This window comes from Tachysurus vachellii, chromosome 4, assembly GCF_030014155.1.
Source record: "Tachysurus vachellii isolate PV-2020 chromosome 4, HZAU_Pvac_v1, whole genome shotgun sequence".
Classification (NCBI taxonomy): domain Eukaryota; kingdom Metazoa; phylum Chordata; class Actinopteri; order Siluriformes; family Bagridae; genus Tachysurus; species Tachysurus vachellii.
The window spans coordinates 20,472,407-20,493,060 of record NC_083463.1 but is presented as its reverse complement, the minus strand read 5'-3'; the positions used below and the strand labels follow the sequence as shown (position 1 = coordinate 20,493,060).

Below are 20,654 nucleotides of genomic sequence, written 5' to 3'. Positions count from 1 at the left end.
GTTTCTATCACTGTAGGCTACAGCAAGTACAAGGACAAAGTCAACCAGAGTCAGTTGCAGACATCTGTTGGAAGAAAGGCTAGGCAGATGCTGTCATTACAAGAGCAGGGTCCCAAGACAGAGCTGATCTGCTCTGGTAAGTCCCTGACTCTTTCCAACATACCAACATGTGAATTTCAGTTTGCAAAAAGGGGGGAATATTTAAAGGGCTTTTAATATCAGTGATGTAATCAGTTAAAAAAATTCCCCATTCCAGTGATCTGTTTATATTGGGATAGCTCCCAATCATCATATAACATACCTTAGATAAATCTTATATATCTATCTATGTACTGTATCTATAAACACATGCAAATACATATATAGGTTTACAGAACCTAATTGGTAAAGTGATGTTTAAATATCATTGTGTGCTTAGAAACGCGTTATAATAATGCGTTTATAATAATAATAATAACAACTAACCCCCTGACACATATTTCACAGGTTCAAGCTGCTTAGAGAACAATAAGCAATTGTACCCTGAAGATACCTTGCCATAGATCCCACATACTCGACAGCTAATTTCTTCAGTACCGTCAGCCAAGAAAATCTGATGGCATCGCTCCTCAAATAATAGCAGCATACACATGGTAACACGATAATGGTATGTTTGTAAATGTCAGCTATTGTTTTGTTTTACCCTCTAATTTGTCAGAGGCTTGGGGTTTGCCAGGGCCAAATGCACAGGTGACTGACAGGCACTAACATTGTGCAAGCCATGACCTTGCCATCTTTGGGCTAATTATGAGATTTTGTGGTCCTGCTTATGCATTCTGTTCATCAGCAGTATAAAGGTTGTGGCTACTCAGGCATGATGGCATTACAAAAGAGCAGTTTATTGTCACAATGCAGTAAGCGAAGGTCCAACGGGCAAAAGGCAGGTCCAATGGGAAAAAGCTCAACAACAGTAAAAAAAGTAGCTAGAAAGAGTTAACTTAAGCGTTGCATGAAACAAAGTTCCAGCAGCCTGAGCACTGAAGAGGCGTCTGTGTCCTTTGAGGCAGCGTGTTTAAGAGTGGATCTTCAGCGGACCGGCTCAGAGTGGAGTGAGACCCAGGACACTGTTGGCGTGCGGCAAGAGAGGAGCAGGCTTCCGCTTTCTTCTCAGTGATTTCCCCAGGCAAACCTGTGTGAGAGTGCAGAGAACGGGCATTAGGTTATACTGGCCCCTCACCTCTCTGGAGGCACTTCACTACCTAAGACACCTTAAACACCAGCTATGGATCTCTGGATACTTCATTTTCTATTAAGGATTCAGAATGCACACTAGAAAGTATACATGATATTTGTACTGCCTGTGGCTTTTAGGAGGGGTAGAACATTACATGCTGTATTATTTAAAAAATCAAGTAATTATTAAATGTATCATTATCGTGAACTATTGCACAATGTGACAACTTGCTCAATAAATGTGTACAATACACATGCTATGTACATGTCTCAATCATTGAACATTGATAACTTCACTTTGATTGGACAAACGTAAAGTAAGACTAGAACATACTAGAACTCTAAAAAAAGACTAGAACAGATGCTTGTACACACTAAGCTCTGCCTGGGTCTAGTATACATTTATCAAAGAGAAATTATTAATAATTACACTATCCAGTGTTGCCTAGATGTCTGGTTACTCTCAAGCTTTCATTCTCATGTCATCTCAGGAAGTGTTTATTTGCCATCATAAAAAGTTTAAAATGTTCACATAGTTTAAAGAATGTAAAACAAATTTGAATGTAAATGTATTTTTTGTACTATTTAAAATGTAAATTTTAAATTTTAAATCCTTAACATTTATTTTAAGCACACATTATTTACATTCCATATATTGAACAGAACATTCTTCTTTTTCAGCCAAATCAACACTTCCACAAACTGAACACTATGATGCTGACTCATTTTATCTTAACACTGCACCAAATGCATACAAAAAAACATGAAACACTGTGTGACACATGTTGACTGATTTTTGATCTTTGCCTGTTATTGTCAACGCTTTCACTGCCTATTGTTTGGATTGTTTGCTGTTTCCTATCATTAAACTCTGCATATAGATTATAGAGTTGGTGGAGGAATATGCTCTGAAATTTCTGATCCTAGCAGCACAGAGTGGGTGGAATGACAGAGTGCTACAGGCCATCTTCCACGAGGGACTGAGCCCATCTCTTCAGGCTGCAAAGTGGAGTCCATGTCACTCTTTATGTACATCACACTAGCTATCCCACTCGATGATCTGCTTCGCCATCAACAGGATGTTGGCCTTCGATACGTGTCTACTTCTGGACTATGGGGCGAGCACAAGTATAAAAACTGACATGTGTGCTGAGGAACACCAACGTTGTCTCCAGAATTAGCTCTCCAGAGTTAGCAACTGTGGCCAGATTGACACCGGTGCGCCTCCTGCTTGGAGAATCCCAGACAATGAACAGCCAAGGTGAGCCATTCATTTCCCTACAACCTGCTGCTCCCAATATGTCTATGTCATGCTAACCAGACCTTTAATGTCTCTGTCCTAGTTGACTTTGTATCCGTGGTAAACCCTGTTAAACATTGCATGGTTGAAGAGCTACACCTTCCGATGGTGCCATGTGCTACCCTATTGAGAATAACTGCTGTCACCAATCAGCCCATCGGGGACGGATTCCTCACTCACCAAATGTTCCAGTGACCCTTCAAGTGGGCCTGTTCTATGTGTAAGCCTGGCGATCTACTCCCTGATTAGCCTGGTAATCCTTGGTTTCCCCTTGCTCTAGGTCCATCACCCTCAGATCTCTTGGCAAAAATAAGTAATCACCCACTGGTCCCTGCACCGCTTTGCCCATTGCCTCCGAAATGGGCCCAGCTTACTGTGTGGCACCACCTCCACTTTTGGTGGCCAGTACTTACCCAGGACGTCCAAGACTTTGTCAATGTCTGCATGTGCCCTGTCCAGGACATCGCACCAACTACCGGCCAGTCTGCTCAAGCCCCTTGGCGGTAGACTTCATAACAGATCTCCCAATTCACATGGGTACACCACTATTCTTATCATAGTTGACCAGTTTTCCAAGGCCTTTAAGCTGCTGCGCCTTAAGAGACTACCCACATCCATGGAAACCGTACAAGCAATGTGCTCCCTGAAGCTATCGTATCAGATTGAGGAACCTAGTTCACTTTGACGGTGGGAAAGGCCTTCTGTGAGCAGTTGGCAATTACAGAGTTCAGACTTCAGAGTTTCTCCATTGGGCTGAATATGCCCAGAACTCCATCTGAACTCCATCTCAATCACCCCTTTTTTAGTGCAACCTGTTATCAGCCCCCACTGTTCCCATGGTCTGGAGAGCCTTCCAACGTGCCCCAGCATCATCAGCTGGTTCAGACTTGACAAAGAAATCTGGGAAAGCACTCATATTGTAGTTCAATTTATTTTCACTAAGTTCAATTATTACACTCTGCAGCTTAGATTTTACTGTATAATAATCATAGTTTGTGTGGGTATATCACAAAATACTTAGTATGATAGGATGAAAACATTTCACCTTCATGTTATTCTTGATTTCCCTGACATGCAGTGTGAATTTGATGAAAATTGGATTTTGGTAAAAAAATTTTTGTCCAAAACCACTTCAGCTTATGTTTTTTAATTTTCTCCGATCCTGCTCTGTATCTGAGATTATATTTTATATTATACTGCACTATTGTATACTCGTAGTATGCTCTACTATATCACAGAATATTTGCAGGACAGGATAAAAATTATCATCCTCCTACATTAGTCCCCCTACTAATAACACCAAGGTGTATGTGGCTGCTATTCTATTCTATTTGCTCTCTCCTGGGACCAGCCACCTTCAAGCTCCTTAAGTCAGCCTCTGAAACGTTTTTGACCCTAACAATCTCTCACTTCTTAGTCTTAACCTCCCTGAAGAGAGAGTAGGAGATATGCAGGCCCTATTGGTAGCCTTCTCCTGCATGGAATTTGCACCTGGCACTGGGCTATCACTTGGTTAAATCTTTTTTAATCGCAAATATCTAGAATTTTCACAAAGGGTATGTCAGTGATTCTAAAACTTTTTCTGGCATTCCCCACTATGGAGGGGTGGATTTTCAAACCTGACTCCTAGTGCTGAATTGCCTGTTTTATGTAAAAGTTTGTTTATATTGTTCCACTGCAATTATCTTCCCAATATCAAACTTTTTTCCCCTTGCCCTAAATGTTATTGTTTTAATTTACATGCATTAAGGACCCATTTGTTTGTTTGGGGTTTCTCTGTGTCAATGAACTTTCATCAATGAAAATAGACACATAAAAACCATCCTGCCTTTCATTGCACCCTACCTATCATACCTTTATTCCCCACTAGGGGGCCTGCCCCACACTTTGAGAACAGCTATTGCAGATAATTTTTTTTATTTAATCTTGTTTTCAGACGCTAACAAGGGTTAGCGTTACTAATATCAGTGTAGTGTCTGCAGTGGAAAGCCTGTATGTCTTAGGCAGAGTTAGTAACCCCCAACTCCAGCATTAGAGCTCTCACGGCAAGGCAAATGGATGACGACATAAAATTAAATAAAGATTGTTCACCCAGTTATAGTTTACAGTTAGGGGAGGAGATGTATTCTGGTCAGAAGGTCACCAGTGAATGCAAATGTGAGAGCATGAAGTTCTACATTTTGCCTACTATAGGATATATATATATATATATATATATATATATATATATATATATATATATATATATATATATATATATATACGATTGATAGCAAAAACCTTTGGGATTGCCATGTTTAAATTGATATAAAACAGAAAAAGAACGCTTGAGTTTTGCATTTTTATTTTTATAGCTGCATATGTCTGTGTGGCAGGAGGGATGATTGCCTCAATTGTTTGTTTTAGCTAATCAGCGGCACGCAGAAAACATGCCACCTGGGGTATGTCACTTTCAGTGGACTATTGTGTCGGTAATACGCTACTGTCAGTGTAAGAACTGGATGTGGACATCAGGGGTGGTAAGGTGAATGCATTGCTTTGCAGATGTATACTTTTGGAAATTTGGAATTTTCCCTTTTTTAAGTTTCGCAAGAAAAGCGGCCGTGCTGTTCTGTTTCCAAATACGACAAACTAGGTTTACTATAGTTTTTTATTGTGTATATATATTTTTTGTTTAGTTTTGTTATGTCTTGATTGAAATTATTTGCATAAAATTGTTTAAGTTGAGTTAATTGCTTTTTTGTTATTGTTTTGTTTAAGGTTTTGTTTAAGGTTTGCTTTTTATTAGCATTGTGGGTTTATTCTGTATTTGCTTTAATTGTTTTGGTTCAGTTAACTAAGCCTGGTGACAATCCCTGATGCACATTTTTGTTGTCTTGGCAGGGTCTGATCACTGAGGATAGAAGACTTTTCCTTCCTGGGCAGTGGTATCTTCTTCATTTTGTGTTGAGCCCTTCACTTTTACAAGTCTTTGTGCATGTGTTCGTGTGTAAGGAAGTTATGCTTGGACAATTTAGTCTTACCCTCCACCTCTGTTTGTAGGCTCAAGTTCCCTGCCTTGACTTTGTCGGCTGGAAAAGGAACGTGTTTGTATTTATCTATTTAAATGGTTGTTTTATTAGAGAATTGGCAATAAAGTCTATTTTTCTATGGTGGCTAATGTCTCTGACCATTACTGGGGATTTGAACCTGTGCATGTTAATTCTCTGAGTGAAATTCCCAGAGTGGCCTAGTCGGATATTGTGGAAATCAATTTTCATTGTCATTTCTTAAAAGAGTTTTATTTACCTTGCCCTTGTCACCGCCACATCTGCATTTTGGCCTGTCAGTGTGTGTGTATACAGTGCTGTGGATTAGTTTACTTAGGCTGACACCTTTTTTTTAAAGTGGTCATGGAGGTAGGAAATGAGTACTCCAGCTCATTTGCCAGGTCATTATTAATCTAGCAATCTTGCAGACCAAGCAAGCCCACACTTGGCAGACAAGGAACATAAAGGGAGAAATCAAACCTGGTTTTTAATACAAAAGGAGACTTCATTAATTTTAATTGGACTTGATCACCAGTTTTGGACATCTTCCAACTTCACTTTGTTGGAAGGTCTAAGCATAAACATTATTACAGTATTATTAAAAATAAGTAGTAATTCTTTAAATGCACTATTGTTGTAAACTGTTACATAATTTAACTTAAATACTGTAAATAATGTAACATAAATCTTGTAAAGTTAAATGTTTCACTGTCAGTCAGGTGTTGCCCAGATAAGTATAGTTTGTGTCTGGTTTCTCGCAGGATTCCTGGCACATGTCATTTCATAAAGTTCCTTAAAATCTTAGAAGTTTAAGATGTTCACATGATGTTTGAAGAGCAGAAAACAAATTTGAATGTAATCATATTTGCAACTATTTAATGTTCTCTCGCATTTATTTTAAATACAAATCATTCACAGACCACGCACAGAACAGAATATTATTATGATTCAACCAAATGATCGACTTGCACAAATTGATGAGTATAATGCTTTTGGTCCATTTTCATTTTACATTTCACCAGCAAAACAAACTAAATAAACATGCCCCACAGACACTGGACTGAAAACATACTTAAAAATATATTTTATTCTTTAGATAGAAATAGACTAGGACTAGTTCACAAACTTCTGTGAAATCTTGACACCAAATAATTTATATAAAATTAGTTTTATAAAAAATAAATAAAGACATGTTGAGATTTCAAAGTCAAAATCCATAGAGTCAGAAATGTTTAAAACAAAATTCTACTTTAAATTTTACAATAGGTGGGCAAAATAGATATTACAAGTGTAAAATGGATATTACACACAGAATGGTGATCATTGTAGAATTTTTGATTTATAAGCATTTAAGTCAATTTGGCCTGGAAAAAAAAAGTTTTATTATTTGCTGACAGTAAAAATGGTCAAAATGGTTTCAAAACAATCTCCTGCCTTTGAAATATACCAGCCTGTAATTGTGCATCAACTTTTCTGCCTTTATAGTAAAAATAATTTAAAATTTCTGGGGTTTTTTTTTTTTTTACTAAAAAATTAGGCATTTTCGTATATAAATAAGGTTTATTATACCAAATTTTTTTTTTTTTGCTAAATATATGTTAATTTGTTAAAAACAAGTTGGACTAAAAAGGTGAAAAAAAATGGCTATCATATATACTGCATTTTTTATAAGGAGTCAAAACAGACAAGGTCAAGTTGACTCTGCGCTCCTAATTTGTATAGGAGGACAATAGGAGGGTTAACTTGTAAAATTAAGTTATTTAATCTTTTTCAAACTTTGGCATTTTAGGCATTTTAATAGATCCACTTTATAATCCTTTCTTTCAACCATCCTTCCAATCAACCCTTTTTAAATTTTTAAATTTATCTCAGATGACCAAATCGTGAGTAAATTCGCACAGTGTGAGCCCATGCAGCTTAAACTGTGTTTATTACAGAACTAAGACTGGAATGATTCATGAATTGGAGTTATTGCAATGCCAGAAATGAAAGAGGAATAAATAATGCGAGTTATATAAGAAGAGAGTGCGGGTAGACAGGTGTTTGATCAATAAACAAATTTGTCAGCTGGAAAGTCAAACTACACAGCTAAGATATAAAATCCCCTTTGAACGTATCATTGTCATTAGCCACATGATAAATCACCCAAAAGTCGGGTCAGGTTTCATTCTTGATTGAGGGAAAGGACACCTGAATTGTTTCATCGTCTTGGTATCATCATACCTGATCGGCGGAGAATGTATAAATTGATGTAGAGAAAAGGTGGTGGCTCAGTGGAGTAGGGCCGTAGCTGGAAGAGCTCAATCGCCAAATATTGTAGTATCAGAGCAGCAACATGAAGCAAGAGCAATTCAAATGAGTATGGCATTAGGCAGAGGCTTGTAAATGCACATTATGTATAATGGTCTTTGTAGAACGAAAACACAATACACCCAACAGAGAACCCCGGGACCAGCAGCAGCCAAACACACCAGCGTAGGCTCTAATAATTAGAGCATGTGATCAAACCTATTTATCAGTTATCAAACTGTTAGTGTGCAATTTTCACAGAGACTCTGATAAGAGCATTCAGTGTGAAAATGTCGAAAAGAAGATGAAGTTGAACTGTTGAACCTATCCAGCAACTCCAGTGAGGGGTAGTTGTTAACTTTAAACCTCCACACCTTCTGCACAGTATAGTGAACCGGTTTGGTTCAGAGAGGGAGTTTTTCAAGTCTGAGGTGACAGCTAGACAGGGCAGTGACAGTATCAGTGGATCAGAGCAACAGCTTCATCTGCAAACAGCAGGTAAACCCTTTTTAGGCGACAAGAAGCTGCACCAGGAGCAGCTGCAGCTCTTACTTACATTTTTATTTTCATTAAAGTTTATAAGATTAAAAATTTAAATATTGTAAGATAAGGATAATTGGATGTGAAAATACGCTTTACTTGTAACATTTTAACTGTGTGTAATCTGTGTAATGATGCCACAGGTAACTGTGGCTGGGAATAAACATTGTTTTAACGTCTTTATAACCAGAATTGGCCATCCAAAAGAAGTAGTTAAAAAGCAGGATTTTGAGTTTGAAGTTTGATTACTGTCATGAGATGTCAAGATCTAGCCCGGACTGTGTTCATGCGTCTGCCCCGCCCTTGTCTAATTCTTCCTGCCTCAGCACACTTGTCCCTTATGTGTCTAATTGTCTTTAGTATTTATCTGTGCCGCGTTGTCTAGGGCAGCGCGGAATCCTTGTCTTTTGTTTTGTCTTTGTTGTGTCTGTGTTTGGTTTTGTTAAATAAATCTGTTTTTTAGTTATCCTGCATTTTGGGCTGTTTTTAACCCCAGTTCACTGACAGAAGGATTCTGCCACTTTAAGAACCAGCGGGATAGCATCTAGCCTGGCACCGGCTAATTGTGGGAGTATTTTTCTCATTTTCCTCTTGACAATAAGTAAGTCATCAAACTGGTCAAACCGTGGAATCATATTATTTCCATTCTTATCTTCTTCTACCATGTCCTCAAATGAATAGTCTTTTCCACCTCCTTCCTAACAGACATTGTTTAAAAAGTTCAGCTGCCTCTCCTGTGATCATTCTGTCCACATAACTACTCCTGCACCATATATTTGCATTTTCCATTATAATGTATTCCACAAGACTACACGTATGTAAGCCGTTTTGTGAGAAGGGATAGATACTCTGTGTCATGGCTGAAGCTATGGATCGCTTCTTTGAGGAAATTGTGTTTGAAGCTCTGCGTGAAATTGTGCTGATTAATTGGCTTGGGTAGGTCATGTGATGAAGCAGAGCCCCCTCAGGGTCCAGACGAAGAGGGTCCAAATCTATGGGTGGATCAGAGAATTGCCCCCTGCGCTGGAAAGTATGTTCACATGCCAGACTCAGGTGGGCTAATAAAGAGCCATTAGTACAGGCAGACTCTGTCATGGCCTACTTTGGCTAGGATCCCCATAAGCAAACCTAAAAATTGCCATATGCATTTCAACACTGAGAGGTGGAGATGCCATTCCCTGGGCTTCAGACCCTGACCCATTTTGCATACCTTTAATTCTTAATATCATTTATTGCCCCTTCAGCAACAATGATGGCATGAAATCTTTTGTAATAATTGAACATGAGGTCCTTAATTTTCTCAGGAGGTATAGCTGCCCATTCTTCTTGGAAAAATGCCTCCAGTTCCTATAATCTTTTGGTTGTCTTGCACAAACTGAACCTTTGTGATCTCCCCAAATTGGCTCAATGATATTGAGGTCAGTAGACTGTGATGGCCACTCCACTCTAGTGGAGGTTCAACCTATATATAATAATATAAAGTTCAATTTTAGTCTCATCACTCCACATGACTCTGCTCCAGAAGCTGTGAGGCGTGTCTATGTGCTGTCTGGTGTACAGAAGGCTGGCCTTTTTGTGGCATGGGTTCAGTAATGGCTTTCTTCTGGCAGTTGACTATGCGGGTCATTCGTGTTCAAGTACCTCATTGTAACGACTGCACCTAATGTGAATTAAATAAAAACTAATCCTGGTCCTGATTCTGTGTCACAGGTAGTGTGTTGGGTCAGAGTGTGGCTTTTCTTAAATTGGTAAATTAGTCAGACAGAAAAAGATAGTAACAGGAAGAGGAGAAAACAGAGTAATGGTAATCTGGGCAGCCTTTAATATGTGGGGGAAAACGGTTGAGAAGAACACAGTCTAATTCAAACAATTATTCATTCATTCATTCATCTTCTACCGCTTATCCGAACTACCTTGGGTCACGGAGAGCCTGTGCCTATCTCAGGCGTCATCGGGCATCAAGGCAGGATACACCCTGGATGGAGTGCCAACCCATCGCAGGGCAAACACACACACATTCTCATTCACTCACGCACTCACACACTAGGGACAATTTTCCAGAGATGCCAATCAACCTACCATGCATGTCTTTGGACTGGGGGAGGAAACCGGAGTACCCGGAGGAAACCCCCGAGGCACGGGGAGAACATGCAAACTCCACACACACAAGGTGGAGGCGGGAATCAAACCCCGACCCTGGAGGTGTGAGGTGAACGTGCTAACCACTAAGCCACTGTGTCCCCTTAAAACAATTATCTGCACAAAAAAAAAAAAAAAAAAGGCAGAAGGAAAAGAAGTAGTGGAACATGAGAGAGTGGATGCTTTATTTGTGAAGCAGAAGATCACTGGTTTAGGATGACCTTGGCTGACAGAACAGTTGAAATAATTCTACAATAAGACAGATATTATGAAAGTGATGTGGCAGTTTCCACACATTACTGTGGATGATTTCAGTTTAAGTGCAGTTCCTTAGGATCTCTGGGAAAACATGTTGTGGTTCTACTTAACAATTATGCACCAGTTCAAGTAACCCACAAATTGGATTTTAGTGTCAGAGATGCTGGGATTAAAACAGACCCAAATGCAGGATAGCTCAAATAAACAGGTTTATTAACTTAAAAACACACAAAACAGAGACAAGGGCTCGACAAAAGACATGACAAATGACGAGGATTTCGTGCCGCCATAAGCAACATGACACGGTTAAATACACAAGACAATTAACACATCAGGAACAGGTGTGCAGAGGCGGGGACAAAGAGATAAGGGCGGGGCAGACATGTGAACACAAAACATAAACAAAAGCACATGGCCAAATTCTGGGCTGGATCCTGACATATAGGCCTTGTAAAATGCAGTATACCTAATTTCACTTTGCATTTTATATTAATGGAAAATCACATTGTGAATCTCCAACCATTTACAATGAAGCTTGAAAACTGCAATTTGTTCAGCAGTTTAAATTCTTGATGGAACATCTGATATCAGAACAAGGTAAACGCATAGAACATAAAACAGAGTTATAGAGAACATTCCAAAGCCTAAAACAAAGAAACAAGTAATGTCATTTTTAGGCATGTGTTCTTATCGCAGAAGCTTCATACAGTACCTACTTTTGCAATCTTTGAGGCTCCCTTAAGTGCAATAGTTCTTGGAAAGTGTTTACAGGTGCACAGTGCACTTAGTAAGACACTTGAAGCAGAAAAGGCCTTTGTAAGATTTGAAGCTAGCATTATAAACCAAATAGGTATACCAGATACAAACAAACCATTCATGAAGACAGCAGATGAGACAATCGACCCAGTATTACATCAGTATTATTGCAAGATCATGATGGAACAAGATCATTTTCAGCTAAACTGGATCCAATGTATTTGCTGAAAAAGCAGCCAATGCTTCTAGAGATATTGGTGGATACAGTGACCTTACCCTTTTTGTTCCAGTTTCACTTCTTCTCCCTGAACAGAAAACAGCTCCATGATGGTTGGGATATAATGCAGTCATTGTAAAGCCAAATGTCAAAGTGAAATGCTGTTCTGTACTAAATTCAAAACTATTATTTTCAAAAAATCTGATAGAGAACAACACAATTGTGTAGCAGTTGTAAATGAAATTTGCAGCCCCAGATATGTTTTGCAGGAGACACCATTGCAGAATTCAGACCTTGAACTGTTTGCAGATGAATCAGCCTTCAGAAAACATGCCATAGTTGCATGGGGTATGAAGTAGTCACGACTTAAAATAGTGAAAGCTGAATCACTAGCAGAACACCTCTCAGCACAAGCAGCAGAGCTAATTACTCTAAAGAACCATGAAAATTAGTACAGAGCAAAACAGTCGATATTTTATACTAATTGCACATATGCTTTCAGAATAGTACATGATTTTGGCACATTATGGAAAAAAGTTTTTAAAAAATCATGCACAGTGCCCTGAATTCTGAGCTGCTGAATGCAATCCTATTACCAAAATCTAATGCCATATGTAAATGTGGAGCACATATATAGAAGATTCAATTTTGCAGGGTAATGCCGGATGCGGCAGCAAAGGGATCTACACAGAAATCTTCAGTGTGCAAAGAAACTTTGTGTTCTTTGAAAGATGTACATGTGCTTTGAACACCTACAGACAGATGTCATTAAATTGATGCCCAGTAAAGGGAAAAAATACTGTCTAGTAATATTAAATGTGTTCTCTAAATGGGTGGAAGCTTTCCACACTTCCAAACAAAATGCAAGTTAAGTAGCTAAAATACTCCTCTCTGAAATTATCCCTCAATGGGAATCTCTGATAAGTTCAGTAGTGACAATGGGACTCCATTTGTAAATCAAGCACTTCAACGAGTGGGAGAATATTTGGCATAGACCCAAGACAAAATCGCATACCAATGCGAATGGAGTAGCAGTAGAGCCCAAGAATGGCACACTAAAGAATAAATTGGCCAAATGCTTTGATGAAACAGGCCTGTCACGGACCAAAGTACCCCCTATTGTGTTATTCTACAAAAGAACAAAAACAAGAGGGAGAGCAAACCTAAGCCTGTTTGAGATATAGTCTGGCAGATCCCCCAATACAGTCACTGGGCCAGGACACAACCCCAGAATAATCAGCAGCCAGGATAAAAATTATATGCTGTGTTATTATAAAACCCTGTCTTCTATTCTGTCTAAAATGCATAAGCAGGTGAAAGAAGCACTGCCCAAGGCAACAGAAACAGATCTGAAGTATCTCCAGCTAGGCAGTTGGGTGGTGCTGGATTCACGTTAGCCACTGTAAGTGAGTCCCAGAGCCTACAGAAAAAAACAGCATACAACAGTTGCTAGTAAGAGGAAGAAAGGATGCCAAGGGCACACAATGATGCGCTAGTAAACTCTACAATGAGCTACAACTGACTCTCCGTGACACACACAAAAAAAAATAGGTTGGAAGAAATGGCAGTGAGCGATGATAAGTCAAACATCCACCTTGTTCAAGAGAATTTACTGTATCTCCTGAGAGGGAGCTAATTTGAGAGAGGGAACAGCACCCCACCTGAGACCTCTGAAGAAATATTCGTTCGACCTATAGTCGTTGCTACTAAACTGCATATGCAAAAACAGACATACAGTATAGGACAGCAGGTCAACTTTACCACCAGACAGTGACTAATAACTCTAAAGAGGTCTGCTTTAGAAGACGCAGATTAGAAGATGTGACAACCAACTGCACTCACTTTGACACGCTGACCTTAGTGAACATTTTTTTTCTTGCCTGTGCCTAACAGTTTGCTGTTTTCTTAAAACTCCACCCCCCAGCAGAAGGCAAAACCTCATTTTTCCTGCTCCAAATTCAGAGAAGTATATTGTGCTCTAATGATTATAGTAGTATTACAGGTTCCTAAAGAAAGTGATCAGCAGATGAAATAAAAAAATAACAAAAATACATTCAGCAAAACATTCCTGAATCTGGCTGGATCTGAATGGATGGATGGATGGACTTTTTTGAATTTTTTAATATTTTGAATATAGATTTGGTTCCCTCTTTTACTTTTCTCTTTCAATCACTGTAGGCTACTGTAAAAACAAGGACATGGTCAACCACATTCAATTGCTGACATCTAGTGGAAGAATGCCTAGGCAGCTGCTGACATCACAGGAGTCGCAGTGTCCCAAGACAGAGCTGATTTCCGGGCTTGGCATGTTGGCTGATAACAAAATCACACACATAGAGCACTGTCGGTGAAAGGCTGCTGTGCATCTCCAGAATGGAGAGCAAGGTCAATAAAGACATGGGTTGCCAAGGTTAATATAGCAACATGCATGCTCCAAATCTAGTGGAAAGTCTTCCCAGAAGATCAGAGGTATCATATCAGCAAATTAATCTGTAATGGGAGAGTAAAAAAAGCACATACAAGTATTATGTTCAGTGCTGTTTTGTCTGTGTTTTTCCATATCTGGAGCAGTGCCTAAAAATAATAGTTCCTCTATAACTTTTTAAAGATATAAATAAGGCTAAGCCGTGCAGTTTAAAATATGGCTTTGGAAAAAATAAATAAATAAATAATTGAAGTCATTTGCCTCAAGAGTACTGATTACTGTTTTTTGTTATTATTTACTGTATATAGTGTCAAGGGGAGAGGGAAATTGCAATGTAGTTGTCTCAGCTTTTAATGGTAGCGAATTGCCACAATGTTTAACACAATAATTTGGCAGTATAACAAGCAAAAAAAGGGGAGATGACCTTTGGGCAGTGTACTTGACCTAGATCTAAATGTTCTTGAACTGAAATGTTCTGTGCCTATTTTATCTCAACCAGAATATTTTTTGATGATGCCTACATAAACAAAAAGGAACAAAATGAGATGTTATACATAGTGTATATTTTTGTCATAATTTTAATTCATCTGGTTCCTAACATGATAAAATTGTACTTCTACTTATTAGCCACTAGAAGGCACTTAAGAGCAAATGTAGGTCCTATGACTGTAAAAAGCACAGGCTGGTTCACCTTCTGTGTTTGGTTCTTTAGGCTCCTTCTGTACCTTATTAACACTGTCAATTTTTATATTCAATATGTCAATTTGTTGTATCCTACTGTCTCGTGCTAATTCAGCAATTAATCCAACAGTGTATATATTCTAGCTTCGAAAGACAAATGGAACATAAATTACATGCTACAGATTGTGCCATAGTAGAAACAAGTTGAAAATTGAATGAAATTGAATCTATTAAGTAGTATACATTTATATACAGTGTTTATGCTCACATAATTAAAATGTATTGAAGAATTTAGAAGAATTAAGTAGGGCTAACTGGAATGAATTTTCTTCATGGCAATGTTACAACTTAAGTTAAATGTACTCATTCCATTACATTATAGCAAATTATTACATTTAATTTGCAACAACTTGTTTATTTACTGTTTACTGGAAACTGATATTAAACCATAAGCCAGGTAAGCGCTACTAACAAAATATAAAACACAAACAATCACAAACATACCTAGGACATTTTTGTATATACAAAATATATACAAAAACATATCAGTTTATCATTCAACTTGATACAAAAAAGATGGATGTTTATCCATTTTACTCTCGTTTCCTTGAGATAAAATGCAGCTAACGGTTTTCACTTAGAATTACTGAACTTACAACATTGTGTTTTAATGTTTTGACAACTTTGCATCTTTGAGATTCTGTGTCCATAACATCATACAATTAAGCAAGTAAATATGTTTTATGCATGTTGAAAAAATACAAAGCCTTAAAGAAATTGTAAACACTTAAAATTAGACTTCTGATTAGACTTCAACACAATGCTGATCCTGTGAAATCCTGTAATTTGTTTTGAGCTGCTTCCCCCATCATCAAAATTTAAAAGGACAACCTGGATAAACATGGAGAGCGTACATGAGCCCAAACAAAAACACAAGAAAAACACCAGAGCCACTGCTTCCTTCTGGGTTGCCTCCAACTCATACTGAAATAGCAATGCATGTTCAGTGTGTGTGAGTGCAAATGCAAACATCTGCAACCTGGGAAAATATATTTACCTGTTCTTCATATGCCATCTCTTCTCACCAAAATTTCCTGTTTTTCTCTTTTTGTTGAGTTTCAGCAGCTGAGGTATATATTTGTCAAAGTGAAGAATAGAATGAAAGTGGCAGATTTTGATCTTGTTATCCTGTGGAATTCGCTTTAGAGCAGCAATGGGAGCAAAAGGACAGAAAAATAAACAATCTATATTAAACTATTCAATACCTTTTTCCAGATCAAGCACTGCTGCAAAGATGACTGACATTATGTGGGTCCAAGTAAAATTTTTACTTTACAAAAGAGGGCAGGCAATCTATTTTTTAGTTTGACAATGGCAGGCCATATTCATAATTTCTTCATGCCTGAAAGCAATAGTGTGTTGCATATGCTGATGGCTCAGAATCATGTGCCTTTCTGCTACTGTCTTCTTAAATTGGTCCACCATCTCAAGCCTCTTGGTTTCCAGACTGTCCTTAGTCTGTCCACAGGGATAATTGGGAAGGAAATTGATTTCATTTCTTCTTTTGAGGCTCTGTATGCTGTACCCTCTGGATTGGTCCTGCTTCATATTCCTGCATTCACAGCCACATCCTTTATGCCAGGCCTGGTCAGTTTGGTCCTGTACTGTAGTTACCCATTTTGAAGGGTAGGCTGTTCTTCCAACCCTCATAACCTGTGGAACCTTTTTTTTTTTTTTAGAAAGTTTCATTACTAGAGCTTTTGTAGCTTTACCAATCTGTTTAGAACTAGGATAGGCTTTATGCTTATACATTTCAGATACCATTGCCTCTAGTTAGTTGTGTTTTTGATCCATTGTTAACTTTCAAGCTTTTCCCTCTGTCATAAATGCAGCACTGCTTGTCTTCACCTCTTATGAGAATAAGGTAACAACCGAAACCTCTGGCCAATGGATAAAATGCTCTGGCGAATCTACAGACAGTAAAACTATGCCATTTGAACTGGATGAACTCGGATCTGTTTCAATCAGTTTAACTACCTTAATAGCTGCTCTGAACGGTAGGTCCTCTGTAATAAGTAAATTGCATATGGCATTGTCAACTCTGGGTCTTCAAACTGAAGACAAAAGTAAAAATTCAAGTTCAGCTTATATTTAACTTCCATAATGAGGGCATTTACTGTCTCAGGATGAAAGGGGAAAATCAGCCTCTTGTCCTTCTCATAGTCTAGGATGACCCTGTAGATTAAAACACAAAAAGAAACTCCAAGAGTCACCATTCACCAAATATCTACATGTCTTCATATATCAATATATGAATAACCCCCTTATTATTAGAACACATGCAATGCAGGTCATCATTTTTTCTCATAAATTTCATAAACACATACCCACGTGTCATGTTAAACCACTGCACAAAACTAACAAATGAGCCACAGCATTCGGAAAGTTTGGCATTCTGGGGATATTAACCTTATTTTCATGTCTTTACAGTAAATATTAACAGCAACATTAGGCCAGTTTCATTCAGGAAAAAATGGAAACATGTCACACTATTCCTTTAAAATAAACTTAAACTAACCCTATATACAGAGATATGCAAATGAACACAAAATGTAATATCAGTGTGTATGGATCAGTATGGGAAACACACATAACCTGTTGTCCTTTGTGTCCAGAGCTCACCAAAAGATGCAAACAGATGCCTATCATCAGTCAGTTAACTAAAAAAAACAGAGGACAGCACTTGTTATGGTGCTGCTATTTCATTCAGACACAGGAATGAAATGCTTAGTTTTACATTGCATTGTCCAGAGATGCACCAAAGGACCAAAGCACTTTATGAGAGGGATATAATGCTCAATTTAATGATGCTTTGATCGTCGTCATAAGCCTGGCAAGACTTCTTGAAGTAGCTGCCTATGATCTGAAATATTACACGCCATGTACTAAATGGATTAATCTGTGAAAGTATGAGACAAAGCAAGCTCTGCTATATATTTTAAATTCATTAGTACTTCTCAAAATGTAATACCTTCTGGGACCAATGAGAAAAGATAGCAGTCTAAGTGTGTTTCTCATGCACATTCCCTTCAGTTGTTTCATGATGGCCAAATTTTTGGGGAATTGTATGAGGATGGTCAGCCTTATCAAAATGGTAGAAGACTATAGAAAGTATTTCCATATTGACCATCTAATTTAGAATAGTTTTCAATCAAACCTTTCAATCAATATACCAACTCCACAGGAACCACATCTTCTAACAGGTCATGTAATGTATCAGGCGCAAATCCTGTGACAGGATGGAAAGAGGAGAGATAGTCAGACCAAAAAAAAACTGTGTTTTACAATGTACTTCAATTTACTCTCATTGTTTTGTATTTCTTCAAGAAAATGATCATGCTGATATTTTTTCTCATTTCAAAACTACCAGCAATTATATCTGAGTTTTGCAGTTCTTTTTGGGTGGCAAGATAGAATCTGCAGAAATAAGCTGTTATGAAACACTCACTGAAACCAGCTAGTCCATAAGTAGCGAGATTTTCATCTACAACAGAGTAAACTGTGCCTTTGAGACAGTCACCAGATGTTTCAATGTAAACACTCATTTCTTCAAGAGTTTGTAAGTCATTAAGTCAGGAGTGATGCAAAAACCTTTTCATATCCAAACTCGTTTACAGCATTTGAATTGCACAAAAGAGCCAGATGAGTAGAGTGGAGGCCAGAATTTTACTTTACTGGCAGGTCTGCCAATATCCAATAACCTGCAGAGATTTTGTGTATTTCCTTCTGCACCTTTTCCTGGTAATATGAGCCATTTTTCTACTATGCTCCTTCTCTACAATACTGTCCAGGTGGCTGTGAATTGAACTTTCTCACATATTTGGGTATTTTTTTTTCAACAGCTTCTGCAAAGATGAGAGAACTGGCACATACAGTACTGTACATAAAGAGGTGTTGTGATCATTAAAGATGTTTCTTGTTCAGACTTGTGCAAAATATTACTACCTAAAACTGCCTGAACAAAAACAAATCAGTTACAAGTTGGTCAGTAAGCGGACATTTATGTTTTATCAGCGGGTTGGTTACACATTCTTTCACAAGAGGTTTTGATAGTGAATCAATATGCAAGTGGTCAATATGCTCAGTGATTTTCTGTGTTGCCCTCTGTGACACATGGAGAATAGTTTGAACTGTTCTAATTAGAGCTGCTCCTCTAATCCCTCACTGCTGTCTGTTACTGAGGTAGTTTCATTTTCATCTGAAAGCTGTACTGCATGATATTCAATATTACTATCTTGGGAAGTATTTCATACATTCTGCACTACAACTAATGGATCAAAATATGATGCATTTTGGTGTTCTCTTTGGTGTTTATGAGCAATCCATGTGGAGTAAACATTGGTTTGAAATTTGCAGGCCATGAATGGATATGGCACTATTTGTTTCCTTCTCAAATGACCCCTCAAAAGAATGAACAATTTCCGTTCCACAAATGGCTGCTTAAAATGACACCAAGGGCAATGAAATGTGTAATTAATTGCCAAAGATTAACATCTCTTCATCTACAATTTTTTTTCAAATGTATCATATTCAAATGTATCATCAATGAATGTGCACATGCAACTATTATACAGGTAATATTATATAGGTAAATGTAAGATTGGGGAATTACTGTCATTACCGAGTCTGTAATGTCTCAACAGGCCTATTTTTAGGGCAATAGTAAATTCACACAATTTACATATTCACATTATGTGGCAATTACTACAGCATATCAAAAAATATTGTTATTTAAACGTTTTTGACTTTTGTGTCACTGGAACTCTTTAAAGTCTTTAAAACGTTATCTACCTCACACGTGACTGACACTGGGTTAAAGCGAAGTAATCACAGCCTCGTAATATTTTAGTATAACTGGCATTAGTTAACATACATGTGACTAATATTTAAAATTTTCCATACATGGCCATTCTCTCTAAAAAGGTGTTGCTAATGTCGCTAATGAGTTTCTAACATCGCCTCAGTCTGGAGGTTAATGTTAGCTAAACATGAAGCTAACCTAACCAAAAAAATTACAATGCTTGAGTATTGTAGTGAAAATTAACCAAAGTACACAGAACTAGTTAACCTGAACTTCTTACTTTCTCAATGTAAAGATCTGACACAGAGTATATAAACAGGTTTTTCGATCTCTGAAGAGGGAACTTCAGACCTCGTCGTTCATAAGGCCCACCCCATTGACTGTTACTAGGTATCCCAACCTATTAGAAAATGCCATAAACTAGATGATGTATTGACGTTTGTATTGACATTGATGACATTGTTAAATTCACTCATTTAACTATCTAACGTGTCTGATTGCTATCTACTTTAATCAATCTCATTGCTATACATTATTAAACAATAGAAAATGGCAAATATGTGGCTAAATGACATCCACCAGGATGCAAATCAATGATAAACGTTACGTTACCGTTTCCTAAGACCAAATCAGCATTGTGTCCACGTACGTGTCCGCCACTCCTTCTGTTAGAGGTGCCCAATTCTGCTGAACTGGTGCAAAGGGCAAGCATGTCCGAGGCAGGTACATAACAAGATTAAATGACAGTTCGTGCAGAATACCAAACTAGGTCTAGCCCATAGTATAAAGTCCACGTTTGGGATTTTACTCATATTTTTTTATGAAATAAAGGAATGAAATTGTTTATCATACTTAAGACATGCAGGACCATTAACGGAGAGGGTCAGGATGTTTTCTCAAATTTGCTCATGAGTTGCAGAGCTTCCTCATTTTCTTTCATAAGTTAC

At 37.9% G+C, this 20,654-nt stretch overlaps 1 long non-coding RNA gene across 3 annotated transcripts; it reads right to left on the bottom strand.

Moving 5' to 3' along the window:
- Positions 1-449: 449 nt before the first annotated feature.
- LOC132844635 (uncharacterized) lies at positions 450-20,473 on the bottom strand. Of its 3 annotated transcripts, none has more exons than XR_009648360.1 (5): positions 20,320-20,473; positions 18,064-18,135; positions 15,904-17,566; positions 11,800-14,230; positions 450-1,168 (listed from the first exon to the last, which is right to left on the bottom strand). It is a non-coding gene; the product is annotated as an uncharacterized LOC132844635 (long non-coding RNA). The 3 variants fall into 3 exon arrangements; XR_009648361.1 differs by lacking the exon at positions 450-1,168 and having other exon boundaries at positions 10,981-14,230; positions 15,904-17,081; positions 17,497-17,566; positions 20,320-20,468; XR_009648359.1 differs by lacking the exon at positions 450-1,168 and having other exon boundaries at positions 10,981-14,230.
- Positions 20,474-20,654: the final 181 nt, after the last annotated feature.